General features: G+C 41.0%; 1 long non-coding RNA gene across 1 annotated transcript; it reads left to right on the plus strand.

Moving 5' to 3' along the window:
- Positions 1-1,092: 1,092 nt before the first annotated feature.
- Positions 1,093-24,865, plus strand: LOC310775481. The gene is made up of 5 exons (XR_014552674.1): positions 1,093-1,210; positions 12,875-12,934; positions 13,089-13,209; positions 17,377-17,546; positions 17,830-24,865. It is a non-coding gene; the product is annotated as an uncharacterized lncRNA (long non-coding RNA).
- Positions 24,866-27,748: the final 2,883 nt, after the last annotated feature.

The raw sequence follows: 27,748 nt of genomic DNA on the forward strand, positions 1-27,748 counted from the left end.
GTTGATATGAGTTAGGGTTAGGGAGTGTTCTGTTGATGTTTCAGTGTGCTGTTGATGTTTTTCTCTCATTCTTTTCTGTCTTGGTTCCTGAAAGACAAGGTTTTTCGACCATCCGACCTGCAGCTTGTTTTGCTGTCGTTGTGAGGAAATGTTTATGAATTGAGGTTATTTTTGGTGCTCCTCAGTATCTTTTAGGGTCACTACTTGATTTTAGGGTTTGTTTGTGTGTGTGTGTGTGTGTGTGTGTGTGTGTGTGTGTGTGTGAGAGTGAATTTTAATCGCTGATGATGTCATCAGTGGGACAGAGAGAAACAGACAGACAGAGCCCTAGCTCCCTTTTATGTACTGATGATGGTGATATTGAAAGTGTTTTAATTTATAGTTTGTGCAAGAATATGAATTTAAGTTATTCCGATTTTTTTTTCTTACTTAACGTTAGTCAGCCTCTCTCGATCTTTAATAGTTGTCTGTGAGCTTCTGTAAAGCTGCTAGTCCTCATTATAAAAAATCTCAGGGTTGTTACAGTAAGTAGCCTTGATCCGTGTCTCTAACTACTACGCTGTGTCGGGTCCTTGAATTTGAGGGAACTGGGCCTGGAAAGTCGTTGAATTTGATGGTTAAGGCGTGGGAACCCTGGTTAGAATTAGATTGAGTTAGATTGAGTAAAATAGTCATGGTCCTCACTCCGAATGGAATACAAGACTGTGTGTTTGTGTACATATCATATGTTTGTTATATGTTATCGCATTTGCAAATATATCCAACAGAGTTTGTGTGTGTTTGTGTGTGCGTGTGTGTGTGTTGTGTGCATGTGTGTGGATAATATGTATATGACACACGTGGAATTGTCAAGGTGTGTTTGCATGAGGGTGTGTGCTGCCTGCGTGTGATACCAGCTGCGAGACATTCAAGGTGTGTGTGTGTGTGTGTGTGCGTGTGTGTGTATAGTGTGTGAGTGTGTTTCTGTGTCAGCGTGTGGGTGTGTCCACGGCAGGCAGAGGCGGGGATGTTCAAGGTGGAACCTGTTTATCCGCTTATTCTGTGAACTCCTTCCCCTGCCCCGGCGCTCCCGCTCGGCAGTCACCGCTGGAACCGGCCGCAGAGCAAACAGCATGGACTGATAACATAACACACACACACACACACACACAGCAGCAGCAGCAGCAGGCAAGTCAGACAGCCAAACACCTGCCTGATGATGGACCGCAAGGTAAGATGCATTTGAGTTGTCACTTGTTTTTCAGCGCTGGACTTGGTTCTGGTTCTGCCTGGTGGTGGTGTCATGGGTCGCTGCATGGGTGGCGCTGGAAGTACTTGTAGGTAGGGGGTGCTGCAAGGAAGGGACTGTCGGTGCTGAGAAAATTTGACGTTTTTTGGACTTTCCTCCATATTCAGAAGAATATTTCATTTTAAATTAACATTAGGATTATACTGTTGTGATGTCATTATTCAGTATCTTCTCCTTTTCTCACTCACTTTCAGCACCTGCTCTCCCTTTAGTCGTTTTACACTACAACAGACAGCAACACAGGCATAAACACTGAACTTATTATTATTATTATGGAAAACCAGATTATGATGAAAATCAAACACTTTTGAAGAGAGAGCGTATGAAATAAGATTAGAGCTGGGAAGCACACACTGTTTTTTAATGCATCTTGTTGGTGGTATAAACACAAGTCAGCCAAATCCAACAATTTCAAAAATCCCATCTCTCGTCACCAGGGGGTTCTGCAGCACCCTCAGCACCCACCTTCCAGCTCCCTTGGCCCGGCTGGCTGCATGGGTCCACAGTGGACTACATAGTCTTGCATGGAGTTAGAGTACACACAGTGATGTCATGTTCTTCTACCTGCACCGCCTCTCAGTTTGGCATGTCTGTGGAGAGAGAGAGAACATACCTGAGAGACACAAGTGCAATGCATGAGTAGGCAAGGACAAGCTCTGCTTTGATCTGTAGTGTTTAATGGGCTTCAAGGAAGATGGGGGTCGATTTTCATCCAGCTTTGCATCATTACAGTGTCCATCGTGTGTGTATATGGACATGATGAGCATGACAATCACTTTTATTGCCACACCACACTAAGTAATCAGATTACAAGGAGTTTGACTTTAGTGCAAGTACGCATGTGTAATTTGATCAAGAGATAAAATGACTAAAAAAATCAAAAGCACAGTCCAATAATACACACGAATGAGAAGGTCTTGAGTGATAAATATGTGAATGAATGCACAATACCACAGGTGCCCGATGCAAGTTCAAGAGAATAATCTAACATAAAAGAATAGATTGAAAATAATCATTATTTTGAGGCCCGGCGGTAGTCGGGGGATATGGGGGGGGTGGGGGGGGGGGGGGGGTAGAGGTGCTTGGCTTTCGAGCCTTGTTGATGGCAGTTGGGAATATAAGCTGTTGTTGTTGTGGCGAGAGGTTATGGTCTTGACAGACCTCAGTCTCTTGCCGAGGATGAGTGTTTCAGCGAGTTTGTGCAAAAGGTTTACCTGCCCTCCATGTTGCCTGCACCGAGAGAACTCCCCGTTCATTTGCCCGCGCAGAAAGTTCACATTCATTCCCATAGGCCTACAGCATAGGCCTACAGCATAGGCCTGCAGCATAGGCCTACAGCATAGGCCTACAGCAGGGGTGGCCAAACTACGGCCCGCGGGCCAACTGCGGCCCGCTGCCCGTTTTTAAGTGGCCCGCCATGAATTTAGAAAAAAAAAATGTAATTTTTTTTTTTTTTTTTTTTTTTTTTTTTTGCTAAAAACGTTTTTCCGTTTTTCTGTTTCAAAGTTTAAAACGGAAAACGAAAACGAAAACGGGGGAAAAAACAGAAAAAGAAAAACATTAAGAAAAAGAAACTGAAAAACAAAAACAAAAAAACGGATTCCCCCCATTTCGTTTTTTCAATTTAAAACCATTGAAAATGGATTATACTTGGGCACCCTGACATGGTCTATTTATTTAAAAAAAAATAAAAATAAAAATGAATTAATGTTTAATACTAATGTTATATTAAATTATCTCTGTCTTAACCTGTTGGCACAGGAAAAGAAAATTTGATAACATACAGAAATACCCATTGTAATAGGTGAGCGCATCAATAAACTATGTCATATATTTATTTAGGTGGAAATTCAATTTTTGAAGGCATAAGGGTTTTCTGGTCCAATTTTTTTGCCGCGAAAACTGCCGTGCTTAATATTGTTTGGCCCGCGACTCCTTATATTTTTCTGTATGCGGCCCACAACCAAAAAAGTTTGGCCACCCCTGGCCTACAGCATAGGCCTACAGCATAGGCCTGCTGCCGAGTGCTGACAGAAAGTCAACATTATTCATTTCCACACAGTATAGGCTTACCCCGCTAGCCGGGCGCTTCTCGCTCATAGTGTACTGAGCATTAGCGCCCGGGCCCCAGTTAAAGGAACACTCTGCCCATTTTCAACCAGCTTTGTATCATTAGAACATCAGTAGTATATCAGAAAACTGTAAACTGTTTTGAAGTCTGTCATTTAATTTGACAGTTATTGAGTGTTAAAGTGTGGACCAGTGACATCACTGGTCCACACTAACTCAAATGAATAACTCATTAACTCAAATCAACTCTCAATAACTGTCAAACTAGATGAATGACTTCAAAACCGTTTGAGAGTTTGAGAGTTGATTTGAGTTAATGAGTTATTAATTTGAGTTAGTGTGGACCAGTGATGTCACTGGTCCACACTTTAACACTCAATAACTGTCAAATTAAATGACAGACTTCAAAAGCGTTTACAGTTTTCTGATATACTACTGATGTTCCAATGATACAAAGCTGGTTGAAAATGGGCGGAGTGTTCCTTTAACATTTCCCCATCAGACCAGCGTTCCGCTCTTGCAGCTACGTCTTAAAGGGTGATTTACCGGAGCCAGAAACTTGAAGTGAAGACCCTGTCCGGTGCGCAACATCCTCTTCTTCTAAATAGCAGAATGGGCGGCTTCCAACTTGTTGCATAAAGTCCACTTTTGTGTCTTTTATACCAAAACGTCCTTAATGCACTCCCATTCAGGAAGTGTGGGGGGCAGTAGTGTCAAACACAGGTTGAAAATGTGCAAAGTGTTCCTTTAATGTGCAACTTTCTCGGTGGGAAATGAGCCACCTTTGTTGGAAAGTCATTTGGAGTATTGCGTAATGTGAATGTTAAGAATCAGAGTGGTGTTGGGGTTGGGTTTCACATGCTACTGTCAACATGCAGGAATTCAGCTTGCAGACAAACTGACAGCGTTTCACAATCCATACACACATTGATACACATGATACACATTGATACACATTGATACACATTGATACACATGATACACATTGATACACATTGATACACATTGATACACATGATACACATTGATACACATTGATACACATTGATACACATGATACACATTGATACACATTGATACACATGATACACATTGATACACATTGATACACATGATACACATTGATACACATTGATACACATGATACACATTGATACACATGATACACATTGATACACATGATACACATTGATACACATTGATACACATGATACACATTGATACACATTGATACACATTGATACACATTGATACACATGATACACATTGATACACATTGATACACATTGATACACATTGATACACATGATACACATTGATACACATGGCACATTGATACACATTGATACACATGATACACATTGATACACATTGATACACATGATACACATTGATACACATTGATACACATTGATACACATGATACACATTGATACACATTGATACACATGATACACATTGATACACATTGATACACATGATACACATTGATACACATTGATACACATTGATACACATTGATACACATTGATACACATTGATACACATGATACACATTGATACACATGGCACATTGATACACATTGATACACATGATACACATTGATACACATTGATACACATGATACACATTGATACACATTGATACACATTGATACACATTGATACACATTGATACACATTGACACACATGATACACATTGATACACATGATACACATTGATACACATGATACACATGATACACATTGATACACATGATACACATTGATACACATGGCACATTGATACACATTGACACACATGATACACATTGATACACATTGATACACATGATACACATTGATACACATTGATACACATGATACACATTGATACACATTGATACACATTGATACACATGATACACATTGATACACATGGCACATTGATACACATTGATACACATGATACACATTGATACACATTGATACACATGATACACATTGATACACATTGATACACATTGATACACATGATACACATTGATACACATTGATACACATGATACACATTGATACACATTGATACACATTGATACACATTGATACACATGATACACATTGATACACATTGATACACATTGATACACATTGATACACATTGATACACATTGACACACATGATACACATTGATACACATGATACACATTGATACACATGATACACATGATACACATTGATACACATGATACACATTGATACACATGGCACATTGATACACATTGACACACATGATACACATTGATACACATTGATACACATGATACACATTGATACACATTGATACACATGATACACATTGATACACATTGATACACATTGATACACATGATACACATTGATACACATGGCACATTGATACACATTGATACACATGATACACATTGATACACATTGATACACATGATACACATTGATACACATTGATACACATGATACACATGATACACATTGATACACATTGATACACATTGACACACATGATACACATTGATACACATTGATACACATTGATACACATTGATACACATGATACACATTGATACACATGGCACATTGATACACATTGACACACACACACACACACACACGCAGACTCAAGATGAACGGTGAATGAGTTTCTTTAGCTGAGGGCTAATGAGGCCTATAAATGAAGAATTAATTATTAATTGACAAAAAAACAAACATTACTATGTGCAATGGAAATGTCATGTCATCAAGCTATTTTTCTGTTGTGATGATTTATCAAAGACAAAACAAAGTGTATCAAATAGAGAAATCTATGTTGCATAAGTATTCAAGTCAAGTCAAGTTTATTTGTATACAGCCCTAATTTACAAGCGTGTCTCAGAGGGCTTTACAGAGACTGTGTCTTAACTAAGCACTATAGGTTGAGTTGATGTCTCGTCATAAATGCTGGGGTAGCTGGCTGGGGGCGTGGTCAGGGTGGGGTAAATCCCCTGTTCCCTCCATTCAGCATAGTTAGCATTTAGCTGCTAGCTCAGCCCAGGGAGACACGATCGGGGATTTAACCCCTGCAGTAAACGCACATCTGAACCGACGTACCTGCTCTAGAATCCCCAATCCTGTAGTGTAGAGCCGCAGCACCGTCCTTTGGTGAGTCAGCCCATTGAGATATATGGGGGGTTTTACCCCACTCACGCGTCAGCCCTACTTCCTGCTTCAGCACTGTACCAGAGATTTTCATCCGCCATTTATTTTCCCATAGACATTTCGTAAAATGCTTATAAAAACAGTTTTACTTGTTCAAACCAAACAGTTAAGAGAATGTTTCATGCCCCCCTCCATCAGTTAAGTTATCCTTTATTTATCCCCATTGGGAAATTCATCCTCTGCATTTGACCCATCCTCTACTAGGAACTAGGAGCAGTGGGCAGCCACAGTGCAGCGCCCGGGGACCAACTCCAGTTCTTTTTGCCATTGCCTTGGACAGGAGTATTTAGCCGAACATACATGTCTTTTGATGGTGGGAGGAAACTGGAGCCCCCGGAGGAAACCCACACGAACACGGGGAGAACATGCAAACTCCACACAGAAAGGACCTGGGACGGACCAGGGTTCGAACCCGGGACCTTCTTGCTGTGGGGCAACAGTGCTAACCACTGTGTGCTTTTTCAAAAATAGAGATAGAGAAAAATCAGTAACACTATATTTGAAAGTGTGTGCATCAGACTGACATGACACCTGTCATAACCATGACATGACACCTGTCATGACCATGGACCATGAAGGAGGCATCATGAATGTTTATGACTGTTCTCATTTAAGTGTCATTCGGTAAATTATGTCACTGTTAATGCAAAGTTGACCTTCTTTGAGATGTCTTCACAATGACACCTTGGCATTAACCAAGGCATCATAACCTGTCAATGTCTTTGATATGACAAATTGACATCAACCAAGACAGCACAACATGTCATAAACATGACATAGCAGGCATGGAGATGTCATTAAGTGCAATTACACTGTCTTGGTTAGTGGCAAGTTGTCATAAAAAAATTGACAGTTGTCATAACGAAGTCAACTTTGCATTAACAGTGACACCGAACGACACCTAATGACAACAGTCAGTAAACATTGATAAAGCCTCCTCTATGTTCATGACAGGTGTCGTGGTTATGACAGTGTCATGTGTCAGTCTATATGCACACCCCTTCAAATAAAGCGTTACCGAAAAATCGAACAAAATGTGCAGTCACCTTCCTGGAACAATAACCACCAAGTTCAATCTGTGCAAATGAATGAATGAATTTGTTAAAAAATTAAAGAACAAATGCAGATATTTTGCAAAGAATATCACGTATCGCAGAATCACTATATTAGTGGCTGCTATGAGCCCGTTTTGCACTGACGGCACATGTTCAAAAATGGGGTTGCACACTCGATACTACCACTCTCAAGTCATGCTCAATGTTGAACATGACTACATTCTAGGGCTGCACGATTAATCGATACGTATGCTTAAATTAACACACTCATATTGCTAAATGAATTTAGGCCCTCACTGTAATACTTCAGAAGTTGAATTTGAAGTTCAGCATTAATACAATTGTCATTTTTTGTCTTAGATTTACCTTTGTGTGTTATTGCAATATAAAACTACATAATTGAGAATCGATTCTAGATTCTGGAATCGAGAATCGTTGGAATCGAGAATCGATTCTGGAATCGGATCGTGTCCCCAGGAATCGGAATCGGATTGGATCGTGGCTTAGCCGGATCGGAGCACCCCTACCCATTAATATTTGTGTTTATAGCATTTTCTTATTTACCGCAGGTCATATCGTCATCGCAATATTGAACAGTGTTATCGCACATCGCAGCTTTTCCTCATATCGTGCAGCCCTACTACATTCCCCCCACCTGGTCACGCCCCCCTGTCATGCCTCTGCACCCCCCGTCCCTCACTTTGAGAAACACCGGTTTACTAAGTAAAGAACACGTTTGAATCCACACCTTCAGTTATTTTCATTTGTGGACGTGTGAAACTGCGACTCGATGCTGGATCTCATTCATGCAACGCTCACCTGGCACGGATTCAACTGACAGGGCCTGATAGAACATAGTGTAACAGATTTACTGGAGGACTGCCAGGGCTGCACCTTCTGCCAGAGTTTCTGCACTACAAAGTGCTAGGTGTGGTTACTTTGACTTTGTGCTTACAAAAAGGAAACACACCTGACAACAACACAACACTTGTTCGTTGTGTGGTGGATAAACCTGTTACTGGTTTTCCCAAGTTTTGGCCCCAAGGCAATAACTGAAATACCTGAAAGGCGCACCTGCCTGGTTACCTGGGTGCCAGTCCTCTGTTTATTTGCATACATAAGTGGGTGTCTATACTGTCTAACCACCGATGTGACGTCCCCTGCTTCTACTAACTCTTTGCGGCTTCTGCCCTCTTTCCCCCCATTTCTAGCAATACCGGTAGATGAATTCAAATCATCAGGAACATCTCCCTAATTTTGAATTGAACCTTGTTTTGTAATCTGTGGTTTCAAATCTTAAAAATCTGCCTTCATCTTGGCAACTCCTCTTAATCTATATTTTCCTTTCCTCCGATTGTCAACTGGATTAAAGGTGAAACCACTGTGTGATCAGAGCTTTTATCCGTTTGTCTGCTAAGACCTGCTAACGTTCCTACTATTTAGTTTATTTTGCAGTGTAAGCTTTAAGATGTACGCTATAAGATCAACTGTATGTCACATAATAGAGCTACACTCACCGGCCACTTCGTTATCCAATTATCCAGTCAGCCAATCATGTGGCAGCGATGCATAATGTCCTGCAGATACAGGTCAGCAGCTTCAGTTCATGTTCACATCAAACATCAGAATGAGGAAACATTTGGATCTCAGTGGCTGTTGGTGCCAGACGGGCTGCTTTCAGTACTCCTGAGATTGCTGATCTCCTGGGGCCAGTTGCACCAACTGGTCTTAACTATGCCTGGACGTAACTCCTACGTCGGTCTTAGTTAAGACCATGGACTTACTTACGCCTATTGCACCAACAGGGCTTACGTCTGGTCTTAACTATGCCGGTCGTAGCGATGCGCGTCCATGTGAAAGCATGGGAATGCGGCACGCGACCTGTTTAGAAGAGTGTGCTGACGTCAAATGACGCTCCGCTGATGGGTAATCGGCTGTAGTGTGGCTAATGTTAGCGGCTAACTGTTACTTGTCGTTACTTTAAATGGCAGTAAAACGCCACTGAATGACCAAATTGATTTAACTTTTAACCATTTCGATTTCCACTTTCCATACGGACCCCCAGCATTGGTTAGTTGTTCATAACGTGACTATATTTATAACGTTTATAACGTACTCCGGTTTCCAGTTTATAACTCGGGTCTGAATACAGCCAGAGTGCTGAGGGGTTGTAGCTATTGCGCAACACACAGTGAAAACCGTCTATACTGCACCTTACGCCTGCTCTGGACTAGGCGTAATATTTACGACCGGTCTTAGTGAGAAAAAGGCTTACGCCCTGTTGGTGCAACCGGCGTAGCTGTTAGGTCGTAAAGTTACGACCAACTTAGCTTAAGACCAGTCGTAAGACCAGTTGTGTGAGCATCCCCTCAGACAAAGCACCCCCCCCCCTAGTTCATTTGCTTAGTTTTGCTCAATTCCTGGATTGAGCCAATATCCTGATATTGCTGTTTGGCATACATCAGACTAACCAAATACATAAAAAAAGCTCTGTCTGTCTGAAGGCATTTATAAGAAATATATATTTTTTTAATTTATGACATACTTCAGACTACACCAAATACATACAAAAGCTCTGTCTGAAAGTCATTTATAAGAAATAAATCATTTATTTCAGACTACACCAAATACATAACAAAGCTCTGTCTGAAAGCGTTTAAAAATAAATAAATAATTTATTATGCCTCCGCCGGCGATAGCCAGGCCGGAGGCATTATGGATTCGGGTTGTACGTCCGTACGTCCGTCCGATGTTCGTTAACGCGATATCTGAGGAACGCCTTGATGGAATTTCATCCCGATTTTCCTCAAACATCCACTTGGACTCAAGGATGAACTGATTAGATTTTGGTGTTTAAAGGTCTAAGTTCAAGGTCACAGTGACCTCACAAACCCCATTTCCAAGCTCTTTAACGCAATATCTCAGGAACGCCTTGACGGAATTTCTTCCAATTTGGCTCAAACCTCGACTTGGACTCAAGGATGAACTAATTAGATTTTGGTGGTCAAAGGACAAAGGTTAAGGTCACTGTGAGTCACTAACACCATTTTCTAGCTTGTTAACGTGATATCTCAAGAACGCCTTGACGGAGTTCCTTCCAATTTGCCTCAAACGTCCACTTGGACTCAAGGATGAACTGATTACATTTTTGTGGTCAAAAGTCAAGGTCACTGTGACCTCACGAACAGTGTTGGGGGTAACTCATTACAAAAGTAACATATTACATGTAATATATTACTTTTAGCAGTAACTCAGTAATATAACTTATTACTTATAGGATTTCAGTAATATTATACCAGTTACATTGTCAAGTAACTCAAGTTACAAATTGAGTTACTTTTTTTAAATCAAAGCACATATTTAAATCATTTCCTAATCAAACTGTGTGTTTTAATGCAAATAACCACCATAGATGACAATAACAAAGGAAAAGGATAACATTTAGAATTTTGGATGATTTACACTGACTTCAAGACAGTTTAAATTGTTTTTCAGGATGGTTCCGGCCGGGCGCCAATGTCATTCTGCTACTGCTGTTATTTTGGTTAAAGTAATGCAAAAGTAGTGTAATATGAGTAATGAGTTACTCTACATAGACAGTAATATTGTAAAGTAACTTATTACTTTCAAATGAAAGTAACTAGTAATATGTAGTATATTACATTTTGAAAGTAACTTGCCCAACACTGCTCACGAACGGCATTTTCAAGCTCGGTAACACCTTGACAAAATTTCTTCACATTTGGCTCAAACGTCAAAGTCTGGACAGGCATGCATGTCAACTGCTCACTTGTTGGCTGAGGCATATATCCGCGTTGCAGCCGTTCTAGTTTCAGACTACACCAAATACATAAAAAAGCTCTGTCTGAAGGCATTCATAAGAAATAAATAATTTATTTGGCACAGACTTTGGGAAAGTGGGAAAAACAGTAACATTCTTCTCCTCTCTCTGAATTATCTCTTTGACCAAATCACACACATTAAGGCTTTTCTATGTGATATTTTGATAACTAATGTAATATTTTTTCACTTCCATTCAATGAGCCTCCCCTGAAACGGGTTTGAGCTTCCTTGAAAACCTCTGCTCTAGAGTTTACACACAGAATGGTACGAAAAACAAAAACATCCAGTGAGCGGCAGTTGAATGCTTGATTGATTGATTGATTGATTGATTGATTGATTGGATTTATATGGCGCCTTCCTAGACACTCAAATCGCTTCACATATCAGGGGAGGGAGGGGGAGGGAACTCAACTCATCAGTTTTGTGGATGGAAACTCCTTGTTGATGAGAGAGGTCAGAGGAGAAGGTCAGACTGGTTGGAGCTGACAGAAAGTCCTTGTTGATGAGAGCGGTCAGAGGAGAAGGTCAGACTGGTTGGAGCTGACAGAAAGTCCTTGTTGATGATAGAGGTCAGAGGAGAAGGTCAGACTGGTTGGAGCTGACAGAAAGTCCTTGTTGATGATAGAGGTCAGAGGAGAAGGTCAGACTGGTTGGAGCTGACAGAAAGTCCTTGTTGATGATAGAGGTCAGAGGAGAAGGTCAGACTGGTTGGAGCTGACAGAAAGGCCTCAGTAACTCAAATAACCTCTTTACAGCAGTGGAGAGCAGAAAAGCATCTCAGAATGCAACACGTCCAACCTGGAGGCAGATGTGACTTTGGTAGCCAGTTGACACTGAGCTGAAAGCTGATTCAAGATTCAAGATTCAAGATTTATTAAGTGTCTCAAAAGGGCAATTTGGGTTGCAAAAAGCGTAGTACAAAGTATATACATAAAAACAAATAAGACAATAAAAACATTATAAGAACAGTCTAGAGCAGCAGTTTAAAGTGCAGCACAACCGTTAAAGTGCAAATGACAACAGTAGCAACGATCTAAAGTGCACAGTAGAGATATAAAGTGCATAGTAGCAAAGTGCAGTGTGGCGAGTGACTGCCTTCACTCTCAGCAGCACATTTATATAACAAGAAAGAGCTACAATGTATCATTGTATCAAATCACAAAGCAAAACCACGGTCCAGACCAAAGGACAGAGAAAGTATATAATACAGATATACTGTACTGTACCCCTAAGAATAAATAAGGATAAAAGGATAAAATAAATAAAACCAATAAAATAAATAAAATAACACTATTAGTGTGGTGTCCCTAATAAAGTGCTCAGTGAGTGTATATTATGTTCCCACATGTCATAATAGCTGTATCTGTTGACTAAAATACGTTATTGTTTATTTCCTCCCGCAGGTTTAGTGCAAAGCGATTGCTGGTATTCTATGCCACCGAGACAGCAACACAAGGATCATGGTATGAAACAGTGACAGTTGTATTTAGATTTGAAGAAGAGAATTACTATGGTACGCCAAGTTAAGTTTGGATTGAGTAGCCAAATGTTTTTCAGAGCTTCTCTTATGGAGGCGTGCTGCTGTCTTATACTCCATTTTCAAATATCTCCTTGCAGCTGTCACACCGCAGGGGGAGGAGCCTCTCTGAGGGCCTGACACTGGAGGAATCAGCAGGGGGCGGGTTGGTCATCTCCAGCATTGATGACAATTCCTCCACCAATCAGGGACTCAGGGAAGGTATGACCCTCACGCTGTTACCGCACCTTTTTTGAGATTGCACTTGCACTGTCTTGAAAGTGAAGTCTTGGAGATTCTAAAGTTTGCAAAGTTGTTTCATACAAGAATACAATTTATCGATTGAAGTAAACTATTGTAGCCTGAGTGAACACAACCTCCAACGTGACGTCACAGACTGCCTGTAATGTGACTGATAGTACATAGAGGTCACGTGGAGGCTGGGTCTACCCAGGCTAAATCTATTGTACATCAGACTCAAATCCAGGGTTGAGCTAACATACACATTTTAGACCAAGTCCTCACCAAGACCATTGTCAAAAAAATACCACAAATTAGTTATTTTCTAAAGTTTTCTGAGAACATCCATATGTGAAGAACTTGGTTCCCTTGATGCTTAATCTCGTTAATCCTAATTTGCCATTCGTTTTACATAATGGTCCAAACACAGCAATAACAATGTAGAAGGAATCTCTTGCGCTTCAGCCCCTCCACAGATAGTAGGGTCATCTGTGGCACTTCCGTGACCGTGGAGAGCGAAGGTCCGTTTCTCAATGGATTTGTCATCTAGGAGGGTTAATAAACAAATTTAGCCGGGGTGTATTTTAAAAAAAGGCGGGGAAAATATTTGAGAGACCAAAATCCAAAATGTCTGCCGTGGAAATGAACTTTTTAATGGTTTGACCTACAATGATGCACAATACATGGTTTCAGAGCTTATTCTGGTCAAGGAATACATATTTGGTGTTTATATAATGATTTGACTTATTTTTGACCTTCAAATACAAGATGGCTGCCAATTTTGAGCTCTAAAAGGCAGTTTTTTCAAAATCGTCATAGAGCCTTCATATTAGGCTTGAATGACAGGTCTTCTCATGATGAGTTGAATAATATACAGTATAAGTACACAGAAGTAATCTCTGAGGTCAATAAAGTCAATGTTTGTGTGTAAACAACAGTTGCTGATTTGCGGTTTCCCATTAAATAGGGTAGGCTACTGAGAATATGATGTCCAGTTCATCCCATCACATTTTCATAATGAACCAAAAACAATTTTGCACTATAGCCTAACATAAAATAGTATTCTGTATGCAAAGCTAGCAAGGTTAGTTGCTTGAGCTGAATTTAAAGGTCAACTCAAAACAAACAATGAAATTAACTTTGAAATTAAAACTGAATCCTAGGCTACTAAATTTCATCAGCACACAGTAAAGGAAACTTGTCTTTGAACTCAGCTGACTGTCTAGTCCTAATCCCTGTTGTGCAATGTCCCTTTTCAGTGAAGTTTTAGTTTTTGTTAAGAGTATGGACTTTTAATCTTGACCTTGTTGGTAGGCAACGGCCCTTTTTCAGTCAAGCATTTTCAGATTAGCTCAGTCAGTCTGTGAAGCAGTCAGTGTCAGCACTTGCGCGAGCTCGCTTTTTCTCTAACTAATGTTAACATTACACACTTTAAGAGACTTTGTTTGAGGATATCAACGTTATTCACTAGTCTAAAGATAGTTCTACCATCAAGAACATATAAAACAAAAGCAAAAACAATTTTTATTTGCAGAAGTCATCATTGATATTTGGTGTTAGCTAACGTTAGGTAACGTTATAATTTTTAGCTAAAGTTAATGTTATCTGTCTCCACACTTCTGTCAACTGACATACTGTATGCATTTGCTTTTGAAAATAAACAGCCTGGCTTGCTTAAGCATAACTGAAGATTAAATAGAAATCTAACATGACGAATGCATGTACCGATTGGTTGCCCCATCTTCCCAGGAGGTGGTGGTGTAAACATCATCAAATTTATCAAGTCCTGACCAGTCTTGGGCTTTTAATTGTAAGCTGTCCCATTTGCCTTGATTTATTGTATCGGTGGGCTTGCAAGGCTTGTCACATTTTAGGACACATTCATAGGACATTGTGTGCTTTGTCTTTCATTGGGAGGGAAAGCAACTCGCTATTATATTACTGTTATATTATATTGCTGTTATACGCTGTTTATTTTCAAAAGCAAATGCATATGTCAGTTGACAGAATTGTGGAGACAGATAACATTAACTTTAGCTAAAAATAATAACGTTACCTAACGTTAGCTAACACCAAATATCAATGATGACTTCTGCAAATAAAAATTGTTTTTGCTTTTGTTTTATATGTTCTTGATGGTAGAACTATCTTTAGACTAGTGAATAACGTTGATAACCTCAAACAAAGTTTTCTTTTTCTTTTTCTTTTTTATATATTCCCCCCCCAATTTTTTATCCCATTTTTATCCCCCATTAGTGCTAACGTAATTTCTTTATCCTGGTTGCTACTCCACCCTCTGCCGATCTGGGGAGAGCCGAAACGGGCTCCATGCTTCCTCCGAGACATGGGCAGTTAGCCAGCCGCTTCTTTTCACCTGACAGGGGAAGCTTCACCGGTAGGACATAGCACGTGGGAGGTTCACACTATTCCAACCAGTTCCCCTCCCTCTGAACAGGCGCCCTTAACGACCAGAGGAGGAACCACATTAGCAACCAGGATATTGCATGTTTTTGGTGAAGGGGGTTCCTATATGAAGGAAACCCCCGGGAGGCACGGGGAGAACATGCAAACTCCACACAGAAAGGCCCTTTTGACGACCCCACCCGGGCGGTGGGCACTCGAGGACATGCGGACGGGCACGCATTCCTTCAGCGTTCACATCGTCCCAGGTGGAAATCGAACCCACGACCTTCGAGCTGTGAGGCGATAGTGCTTACCACTACACCACCGTACCTCCTTTTATATCCTCAAACAAAGTGTCTTAAAGTGTGTAATGTTAACATTAGTTAGAGAAAAAGCGAGCTCGCGCAAGTGCTGACACTGACTGCTTCACAGACTGACTGGGCTAATCTGAAAATGCTTGACTGAAAAAGGGCCGTTGCCTACCAACAAGGTCAAGATTAAAAGTCCATACTCTTAACAAAAACTAAAACTTCACTGAAAAGGGACATTGCACAACAGGGATTAGGACTAGACAGTCAGCTGAGTTCAAAGACAAGTTTCCTTTACTGTGTGCTGATGAAATTTAATAGCCTAGGATTCAGTTTTAATTTCAAAGTTAATTTCATTGTTTGTTTTGAGTTGACCTTTAAATTCAGCTCAAGCAACTAACCTTGCTAGCTTTGCATACAGAATACTATTTTATGTTAGGCTATAGTGCAAAATTGTTTTTGGTTCATTATGAAAATGTGATGGGATGAACTGGACATCATATTCTCAGTAGCCTACCCTATTTAATGGGAAACCGCAAATCAGCAACTGTTGTTTACACACAAACATTGACTTTAATGACCTCAGAGATTACTTCTGTGTACTTATACTGTATATTATTCAACTCATCATGAGAAGACCTGTCATTCAAGCCTAATATGAAGGCTCTATGACGATTTTGAAAAAACTGCCTTTTAGAGCTCAAAATTGGCAGCCATCTTGTATTTGAAGGTCAAAAATAAGTCAAATCATTATATAAACACCAAATATGTATTCCTTGACCAGAATAAGCTCTGAAACCATGTATTGTGCATCATTGTAGGTCAAACCATTAAAAAGTTCATTTCCACGGCAGACATTTTGGATTTTGGTCTCTCAAATATTTTCCCCGCCTTTTTTAAAAATACACCCCGGCTAAATTTGTTTATTAACCCTCCTAGATGACAAATCCATTGAGAAACGGACCTTCGCTCTCCACGGTCACGGAAGTGCCACAGATGACCCTACTAAGAGGGAGGTCGCTGCTCTCAGAACAGCTTCAGCCCCTCCACAGAGGGAGGTCGCTGCTCTCAGAACAGGACAAAATAACAGTTCGATGAGCCGCTTCAAATTGACTGAACCCAAAGAGAGGACTGGAGCACAGAATATCACTGGTTAAACTTTTAATAAGGTGCAAAGACTACCGTTTCAATGCACACAGCGTCTTCTTCAGAGTCAAACGTTTGACTCTGAAACAGACGCTGTGTGTGTCGAATCGTTCTCTTCTCTTTGAGTTCAGTCAATTTGAAATGGCCCATTGAACTGTTTCCATCAAACAATGTCAGGGTTTGAGTCCCACTCTGTCGGTGCTCTGAATGGCCTTGGATAAGATAAGAGCGTCCAAGAAATAGCCTGTAATGTGTTGCTTCTTTATGTGAACGTGTGCCTTTTCTTTTCCAGGGGATGAAATTGTTGGGGCAGCGATTAATTTTGATGAACTGTCAAAAGAGGATGTGATGAAAGTACTGAGGCTGATGGAGCCGTTTAATGACAAGGTCCAAGTCCTCACCAAGAAGAACATGAGCAAGAGCCTCAGCAATCTGGACAGATGTACCAAGAGTCCAGAGGAGGTAGATGGAAATCTTCTGAAGTTAGGGAGGGAGGGATGGATGGATGGATGATGGGAGACATTTAAAGCAACAGTGGTGGATCAGCAAGAAAACCACCACTGCAAGAGAAAATGTAAAATTTGTCTACTGCAGGTTGCAGCACAAAAACTATTCTCATTTAAAATAGTGCGCTTATAGGCTGCAGTAGAAACAAAATTGCAGTCCAAATGACCCAAAACCAACTCTGCTGCAGAACGATTACCGGAGAAACGCTGACTAATTATATACACTGTTATTTTTCCAGATGCTGAAGGATTCCTACAACAAACTGTACAATGCTAAAATCAAGAAGTTCATTAAGGATGACTCCCCTGGTGCAGAGGGAGGCATAATGGGGGATGGTGAATTGAAAGTCAAGCGAACACCAGACTCGTCCAAGGTCAGCCTTAAAGACGACATTGGATTGCCTCGCCTTGGAGTGGACTTTGGAGTTCTGAAAACAAAGAAACCGAACACAGATGTTCCTCTTGCTTTAGAATCTGGTGATGTCACATTTTCTGCTGCAAAGCCTGGAGCATTAGAGGGTGACGCTAATGGCAGCGGTCTGAACCTTCCAGCTAGTCTTGGCTTGCACCTGCCAACTGACAATGGAACTATTCAGCTACCAAGTTTGAATGTAGATGCTAGAAGTTCACAACTAAATTTCCCAGACCTCCAATTGTCGGGGACATTACCAGAGGCTCCAGATGTAAACACCAATGCTGGTGTGCAAGTGCCAAATATTGACTTGAAAGTACCAAGTGTTGAAAGAGCGCATATTGGATTGGAGAATAGTGAAGATGTCAGGGCACCTGACATTGATAGAGCTTTGCAAAAAGCTGATTTGAAACTGCCAGACATGGGCTTAAGAGGTCCAGGTGTCAGTATTCCTGACATGGGGATAAATCCGCTTGAGGGAAATATCACTGGCCCAACTTCTGACATTAGTGTTCCAAAAATGGATATTGAAGGAACAGACAAGAAATTCAAAATGCCAAAATTTAAACTGCCAGACCTGGGTCTCTCTGGGTCCACTGTAAGTGGTCCAGAATGTGAGGTCAAGACACCAGATATAAGTGTACCAGATGTGCCCTCAGGTAAAATCAGGATAAGGTCTTCCAATAAACTGAAGAACCCTGACCTAAATGTGGACGATCCTTCCAGTTATGTAAAATTACCTAAGGTCAGGCTGTCTGGCAAATCGCCAGACCTTGACCTTGATATTGGAGTGAAGACTGGACTAAAAACTCCTTCCATTGATGCTCCTGGCATGAATGTACCCAATGTAAAATTACCATTAGGTTTAGGGATTTCGGGAGCAAGTATTAAATCCCCTGACTTGGAGTTAAAAACACCAGACCTTGATGTATCTGCACCAAATGTTGATATGCCAGAGTGCAATCTTCCCAATTTTAAAGGTCCAAAACTTGATCTTAATGGTCCCGGCATTGGCATGCCTTCAGGTGAAGTCAAAGTGTCATGTAAGAAATCACAAATTGACCTTAAAGCTCCAGATTTGGATGTGGATGCCCCATCTGGTAAATTTAACATGCCCAAATTTGGGCTCTCAGGCAAAAGACCAGATCTGAATATTGATGATCCTGATGTTAAAATACCTAACTTAAGTCTCAAAAACCCCAAGATAAAAAGTGATATCGATGCACCCGATATAAATCTACCCAAAGTTGACTTAAAAGCACCAGAGTTGGACATTGACACCCCAGAGGTTGACATCAAAGCCCCATCAGGCAAATTCAAAGCACGGAACTTCACAATGCCCAAATTTAATCTTTCTGGCACTGGTCCAGGTATCAATGGGGATCTAGAGGGAGCAGATATGAGCTTGACAGCACCAAAGTTCAACACTGGAATAGCAGAAACAAATGTTGGCATAAATGTGCCTTCAGTTGACCTCAGAAAGCCTCACATGGATATTGGAAGCCCATCTGGAAAATTTAAAATGCCAGGCTTTAGTATGCCAGACTTTGATCCTTCTGCACCCAAGCTTAAAAGGGGGTTTAATCCCCCAGACATTAATTTGCCTGGTGTTGATCTCAAAGAGCCCAAGCTAGACCTTGATGCCCCAGATGTAGACATTAATATGCCTTCTGGTAAATTAAACCTTGATGCAGATTTTCCCTCTGGTAAGCTTAAAATGCCAAAACTCAAACTCTTTGGCACATTACCAAAGAAAAAAGATTTGGATATCAACGCAGATCTGAAAACACCAAACCTAACTCTTAAATCCCCAAAGATTAAGGGGATAGATGCTCCTGACATGAACGTACCAAACATGGATCTCAAAGCTCCTAACTTAAACCTGCATTCTCCTGATGTAAACCTTGGTTCACCTAAAGGAAAATTCAAAATGCCGAAGCTGAAAATGCCCAGTTTCGACCTATCAGGTCGAAAAGGCCCAAACATTGATATAGATGGCGATCTAGACAGACCAGACTTAAGATTGTCGTCAGGTAGTCTTAATGTTGATTCATCAAAACCAGAATTTGACATTGATGCACCATCATTGAATCTCAAAGGTCCAAAGACAGACTTGAAAATTCCTGAAACTGATATTGGAGGTCCATCAGGAAAGTTCAAGATGCCGAGTTTTAAAATGCCAGGTTTTGGACTGTCAGGACCAAATGCAAAAGGGCCTGATGGTGAGCTAAAGATTCCAGACTTTAATCTTTCAGCTCCTAAAGTTAAAGGGGCTGTTGGTTCACCAAATGTGAATTTGCCTGAGATGGACCTGAACCAACCCAAACTTGACCTTTCTGCCCCAAATGTAAGTTTAGATATGCCCTCAGGTAAATTCAAAGTACCAACACTTAAAAAGCCAAATATTGACTTGAATGCTCCTGACATGAAAATTGATACACCCTCTACTAAATTTAAAATGCCTAAATTTGGACTTTCTGGTACCTTGCCGAAAGGACAAAACCTGGACATAAATGCAGATCTGAAAACACCAGATCTGAGTCTGAAAGCTCCAATGATGAAGGGTGGAATTGATACCACTGACTTGAACTTACCAAACATGGACTTTAATGCTCCAAACTTCGATGTGAAGACTCCAGGTGTGGACTTTGGTTCACCCAAATCAAAGTTCAAAATGCCCAAATTGAAGATGCCTAAATTGAAATGGCCAGATATTGATATTGATGGTGGCTTAGAAGGCCCAGACATAGATATCAACACACCGAATGTCAATGTCAGAGGTCCTCAAGCTGGTTTAGAATTGAAGGCTCCAAAGATGAAGGGTGGAATTGATGCTCCTGACTTGGACTTACCAAACATGGACCTTAAAGCCCCCAAGTTAGATGTGAATACTGCAAATGTGAACATTGGTTCACCCAAAGCAAAATTCAAAATGCCAAAATTGAAGATGCCCAATTTTAGCCTCCCAACCCTAAAAGGACCTGACATTGATGGCAACTTAGATGGCCCAAACATAGATATCAACACACCAACACCAGATTGGAGTCTGAAAGCTCCAAAGATAAAGGGTGGAATTGATGCCCCTGACTTGGACTTACCAAACATGGACCTTAAAGCCCCCAAGTTAGATGTGAATACTCCAGATGTGAACATTGGTTCACCAAAGGCAAAGTTCAAAATGCCCAAATTGAAGATGCCCAGGTTTAGCCTCCCAACTCTAAAAGGACCTGGGATGGATGGCAACTTAGATGGCCCAGACATAGATATCAACACACTCAATGCCAACATCAAAGGTCCTAATGCTGGTTTAGAAATGCCAGATGTTGATTTTGGCAGCCCATCTGGAAAATTCAAAAGGCCAAACTTGAAAATGCCTGATTTGGGGCTTTCTGGTCCAAAGTTAGATGGCCCTAACTTTGACCTCACATCACCTGACATAGATATCTCTGGTCCTAAGCTCAGTGGTGGAATACGTCCACCAAACCTTAACATGCCCAGTGTTGACCTCAAAAGCCCCAAACTAGACCTCAATACCTCCAACGTCAACTTTGACATGCCATCAGGTAAACTGAAAATGCCAACAGTGACAAAACCAAAGGCAGAGCTCAGAGCCCCAGATTTGGATATTGATGCTCCTTCAGGTAAACTCAAAATGCCAAAATTGAATATTTCAGGCACATTGCCAAAAGGGCCCAATTTGGACATGGATACAGATCTGAAAAGACCAGATTGGAGTCTGAAAGCTCCAAAGATAAAGGGTGGAATTGATGCCCCTGACTTGAACTTACCAAACATGGACCTTAAAGATCCCAAGTTAGATGTTAATACTCCAGATGTGAACATTGGTTCACCAAAAGCAAAGTTCAAAATGCCCAAATTGAAGATGCCTAAATTTAGCTTCCCAAGTCTAAAAGGACCTGACATTGATGCCAACTTAGATGACCCAGACATAGATATCAATGCACCCAATGTCAACCTCAAAGCTCCAAAGATAAAGGGTGGAATTAATACCCCTGACATGGATTTACCAGACATGAAACTCACATCCCCCCAGTTAGATGTGAATACTCCAAATGTGAACATTGGTTCGCCCAACACAAAGTTCAAAAAGCCCAAATTGAAGATGCCTAAATTTGACATCTCCAGCTCAAAAGGCCCCAATGTTGACATAGATGGGAACCTACAGGGGCCTGACCTAAACATCCCAAATGATGGTCCAAAAGGAAAATTCAAAATGCCCAGTTTAAATATGCCAGACCTACGTCTCTCTGGACCCAATGCAAATGCACCAGACATTAATCTCCCTAAATTGAAAGGCTCTGGACAAAATTTGCCAGAGTTGGATTTGCCTAATGCCAATCTTAAAGGCCCCAAACTAGACCTGAATGCTCCAGATGTCAGTTTGCCATCAGGCAGACTAAAAGTACGGACGCTAGAGAGCCCACAAGCTGGCATCAATGTCCCTGATATTGATATCAATGGTCCATCTAATCAGATGAAAATGCCAAAAATGCCTACGTTTGGGCTTTCTGGTTCACTGCCAAAAGGTGAAATTGACACACCCAACTTGAGTCTCAAAGCACCAGATCTAAAGGGTTCCATGGATTCTCCAGAATTTGGTGTGGATGTACCAAATATGGTCATTGGCTCTCCTTCAGGGAAATTTAAAATGCCCACAATGCCAAAGTTTGGGGCTTCTGGTCTAAAAGATCCTGATCTTGGAATAAATGGGAATATAGAGGGTCCTGACATGAACTTTACAACCCCTAAAGCAAAAGCAGGAATTGACATTCCCCCAGTTTCCCAGACGGATTTTGATTCGCAAGAGAAAAAATTCAAACTCCCTTCCTTTAAGTTGCCTCAGTTCGGAAGCCCAGATCTTAATGGGACAGGGTGTGATATTGACTTTGGTGCACCTCTGAGAGCAGCAGACCTGGATATATCTCCTCCAAATGCAAAAGTAAATATGAAAACACCAGACCTGAAGGGAAATGTCACAGGTCCAAAGGTTAGTTCTCCAAATGTTAAACTCAGTATGCCCAAAGCAGATATCCAGAGTCCACAACTTAATCTCAAAGCTCCAGAGTTGGACATGGATGGTCCTTCACTGAAGTACAAAAGGCCCTCCCATAAGAATCGTAGATCAGATATCACAGGAGCAAATATGAGAATACCTGACTTGGACATAGATGCAGATGTCAAATTGCGTCACACTGATAGAAAGTCAGCAAAAACCAAAGCAAGATCCAGCTACCCTCTCCTTCATTCAGATTTGAATCGTCTAGGCAGTATTGACCTCACCCGCGAAGATCTCAACATTGATTGTCTAGGCAGTATTGACCTCACCCGCGAAGATCTCAACATTGATAGTCTTGGAAGTATTGATCTCAACCGTGAAGATCTCAACATTGATGACTTCACAGGGAAGGATCATATTCTTAGAGCCAGAGGTTCCAAACTGAATCTCACCATGGCAGAAATACCAGGTGTCCACAGTGGAACAAACCTGAAAGCACCAGTCCCCAGCTATGGGATCTCCACCTCAGGTACTGATTTGGACCTTAGGGACCACAAACATCACAGGAAAATGCCAGTTCCTAATATTGATGTACATTCAAAGCAGCAGAGTGTAAAGCAGCCTGTAACTGACATGCGTTTACAAGATTCGAAACGAAAAGTACCTGACAGCACAGATGGATACTATGTCACTGTTTTCCCCAAACAAGCACAAGCACAAAATGGAAAATTGCCAAATCGCAAATACAACACTCTTGGAAGAGTTGACTTTAATCCGTCAAATGTGGACCTTGAAGTTCCAGGTGCAAATGACCTAAAAGGGTCAACATTCTTTTTTTCCAACCTCATATAGGATTCAGACCACTCTATCCAGAAGGAGATGTTTTCTTTTAGTGTGCTTTTTTATTGGATGTATTTATTGTGATTTATGCTGCTGAATATTATGCTTTTTTAATTAAATGTAACATTCTGCCTCATTGAAGGGATTTTTTTTGTACTTAAACCCATACCTATACCTTTGTAATGATGCAAAAACAATATGTTACAATGCAGTTCTTGCACTTCTTTTCTATGTAAATATAATATATTTTACACATTGTAATGAGTATTTGTTCTATACAACCTGTACCATTAAGTCTAAGTTGTAGTATAAATAAATGTTTACATTTGTATTATTGTCAATTGGATATTGAATTATTTTGTAAAAATTACTACAATTATCAAGTTGTCATTAATTAATTGTATACCGAGTTTTGAACCCCAGTATATTTTATATTTGTTGTGGATGTAGATCCTACGATGAACTCAATTAAAGACATTAACATGGGTGCTTGCTTCAACATTTTTAAGCAAATGATGTAGTAGGCCAGTGGTTCCCAAAGTGTGGACAGCGGGCCACTGGTGGGCCGTGGAGGTACTGCAGATGGGCCGTGAGTGGACTGCCAACACTCGCAATGTTTTGCGGACAATCAAATGGCTGTAGCCGGCTCATTTTTAAGAGTAGAAGACCCTGGTATCATATGAAACTAGAAGACCTAAGTCACCCATTACCGAGCATTGCATGCTAGCTTGTCGGCAAGGGGGCTAAATAACACTGTAAATGTAGGCTAAATTTTGGCGAGGAAAAACATATTTCAAAGGGGTCCCTTGACCTCTCCCCTCAAGATATCGGAATGAAATGGGTTGAATGGGTCTCCCCTTTACAGATAAGGTAGCATTTTCACCGCCTAATTAGCATAAATAGCTTGTGGATTGATTTTGTTCTGTTGTTGCTGAGCACAGTTTGTCTCAACAAATGTGTTATGCATGCAAATATTTCTGATGAGTAAAGGGGGAAATGTTGGCAATCTGGCTTTGTGTAATTACATAATTACAACATAATTACATACAATTGTCTGTGGATGGATTATTAATTTGCCACTATGCACAAGTTCACATGCTCTGTTAATGAAAAAAAAAAATATATATATATATAGGGAAACACTTGGATGAGGAAACTGAGGCAGCCCGGAGGAGACTAGACGGATTCACGTTCATTTATGAACGAGATATTATGAGGATATGAACCGCTACATTGCAGAAAATACGTTATTTACAGTGTATGCCCCGTTTTCGCCAGTTCGGACTCTACTCTGACCTGAATATCTTCTATGGCGATCAGATTGAAACCAAAGTTCTCTGGGTGAGTAAAACATATTTTAAGCTGGAAATAAGGTCCGGGGTGTAAAAAAATCAGAATTCTCCTTTGCTGTTCCTAAGTGCTTTAAAAATCAACCTCTCCTTACAGGAACACTCTGCCCATTTTCAACCAGCTTTGTATCATTAAAACATCAGTAGTATATCAGAAAACTGTAAACTGTTTTGAAGTCTGTCATTTAATTGGACGTCACTGGTCCACACTAACTCAAACTAACTGTCAAACTAGATGAATGATGAATAGTTTGACAGTTATTGAGAGTTGATTTGAGTTAATGAGTTATTAATTTGAATTAGTGTGGACCAGTGATGTCACTGGTCCACACTTTAACACTCAAAAACTGTCAAATTAAATGACAGACTTCAAAACCCTTTACAGTTTTCTGATATACTACTGATGTTCTAATGATACAAAGCTGGTTGAAAATGGGCGGAGTGTTCCTTTAAGAGCCTCTGCTGTTCCTAAGTGCTTTAGAAATCAACCTCTCCTTAAGAGCCTCTGCTGTTCCTAAGGCTACGTTCACACAGCAGGTAAGTGGTTTGAATCTGATCTTTTCTAAGTGACTCGGGTCAGTCTTTTCCATGACTGTGTGAACAGTAGCCTACAAGTCACATGGAATGTGACTTTTTTAAGGGCTGGGCTCCTTTCAAATGTGGAAAGAAATCAGATTTGAATCAGATTTTTTGGAGTGTGAGGATGGTCTGTAGTGAGAGTCTTGTGGAGAGAGAGATGTAGTTGAAAGTAGCTCTTGACATCCTGAAATCTTTGATGAACTGTTTCAGTGTAGGCATGCACGTCACAGTCCCACCACTCCTGTCTTCATCTCCGCATCCACAAACTCCTGTACAGAAGTAGCAGCTACTGCTCTATAGAAAGCCATCATTCAAATGTTGGCTCTCTTTCTCCTCCTCCTCGCTATCATCTGCTTCCGTATTTGGTGGCTTCCACTGCACAATAACTTGCAAATTAAACGGTAAACAAAAGATGAAACGACATCGTCAGCTACCGCCATGTTTACTGCGGTCTTCTTCCGGGTTTACGTAGAACAGCAGTGTGCTGCGTGTGACGTTATTGTTGTTCTTCTGTGCATGCGGGTCACTTCAGGGCCGTGACCTGTTCACACTCTGAGTCTGATATTGGCCACTTTTAAAAAGTCTGTGTGAACAGCCACACAAAAAAAATCAGATCTGAGCAAAAAAATCTGAATTGAGCACTAAGGTTTGGTGTGAATGTAGCCTAAGTGCTTTAGAAATCAACTTCTCCTTAAGAGCCTCTGCTGTTCCTAAGTGTAAAACCCCTCTGTAAAAAATCTTCAGAATGTAGTTAGGAATAAAACTGGAAAGTTTGGTGTATGTATTAAAGTGCTACTGAATGGAGATTTGGGCCTCAGAGTATGAGAAAGGGGAAAAGGCCTTTTCACCTGTGCTGTCAGTCTCACCTTAAAGCAACTGAGCAAGATTGTTATTAAACAGTCTAAATTTAATATCGATTGCCTCACATCTTACCTCTAATAGTAGATGAGACCAACGCCGAGTGAATCGGCGAGTGCTGTCTTGATGATTATAGTCTGTGTGCAGATCAGGAAGTGAAATTAAACGTTTATAGAAGCCACTTCGGCCATAACCACAAAATTACTTTCAAACAAACTGTTAGAATATAACGAGAGATGTTCGCGAGAGCAGAAAGTGACGAGGAAAGCTGTTTAGGGTCTGTTGTTACGGCCGTAAACCATTTCGCCCTGCCTAGCAACGGTTTACAGCTGCCATAAACAGACCCAAAACAAGAAGGACGGCTTTCCTCGCTACTTCAAAGGGCTTTCTACTCTCACAAACATCTCTCGTTATATTCTAACGGTTTGTTTGAAAGTAATTTTGTAACTGTGGCCGAAGTGGCTGCCGTAAACCATTTGGTTTTACTTCGCGATCTGCCCGGCCCGCACACAGACTATAATCATCAAGACAGCACTCGCCGATTCACTCTGCGTTGGTCTCATCTACTATTAGAGGTAAGATGTGAGGCATCAATATTAAATTTAGGCTGTTTAATAACAATAGAAAATCTTGCTCGTAGTTACTTTACACAGCAAATTAAAAAAAAAAAAAAAAACTCTCGTAACGGACAAGCCCGTCTTTTATTGTCACACGAACACCACAATACATGCATGCGGCCACAACACACTCATGCTGACGGTGGCCGGTGAAAAGTGTCCTCTGCATTTATCCCATCCAGGCATGTCCTTTCCTCCGAGGGGCAGGCCAGGAGCAGTGGTCGCTTTCTCGTACAGCGCCCGGGGACCAACTTTGGATGTTGTCGTCACTGGTCGGATGACGATGACGATCTGATCTTCTGCATGTTTTTAGTGGGGGGGTTATATACGGAGGAACCCCCTGGGGGGAGCACGTGGAGAACATGCAAACTCCACACAGAGAGAAAGGCCCTTTCGACGAGATAACCCAGCTGGGCAGTAGGCACTGAAGATATGGGGGGGAACACAACCACAGCGCCCACAGCCTCCCAGGCGAGAATCGAACCC

Source organism: Poromitra crassiceps, assembly GCF_964638095.1.
Source record: "Poromitra crassiceps genome assembly, chromosome: 4".
Lineage (NCBI taxonomy): Eukaryota > Metazoa > Chordata > Actinopteri > Beryciformes > Melamphaidae > Poromitra > Poromitra crassiceps.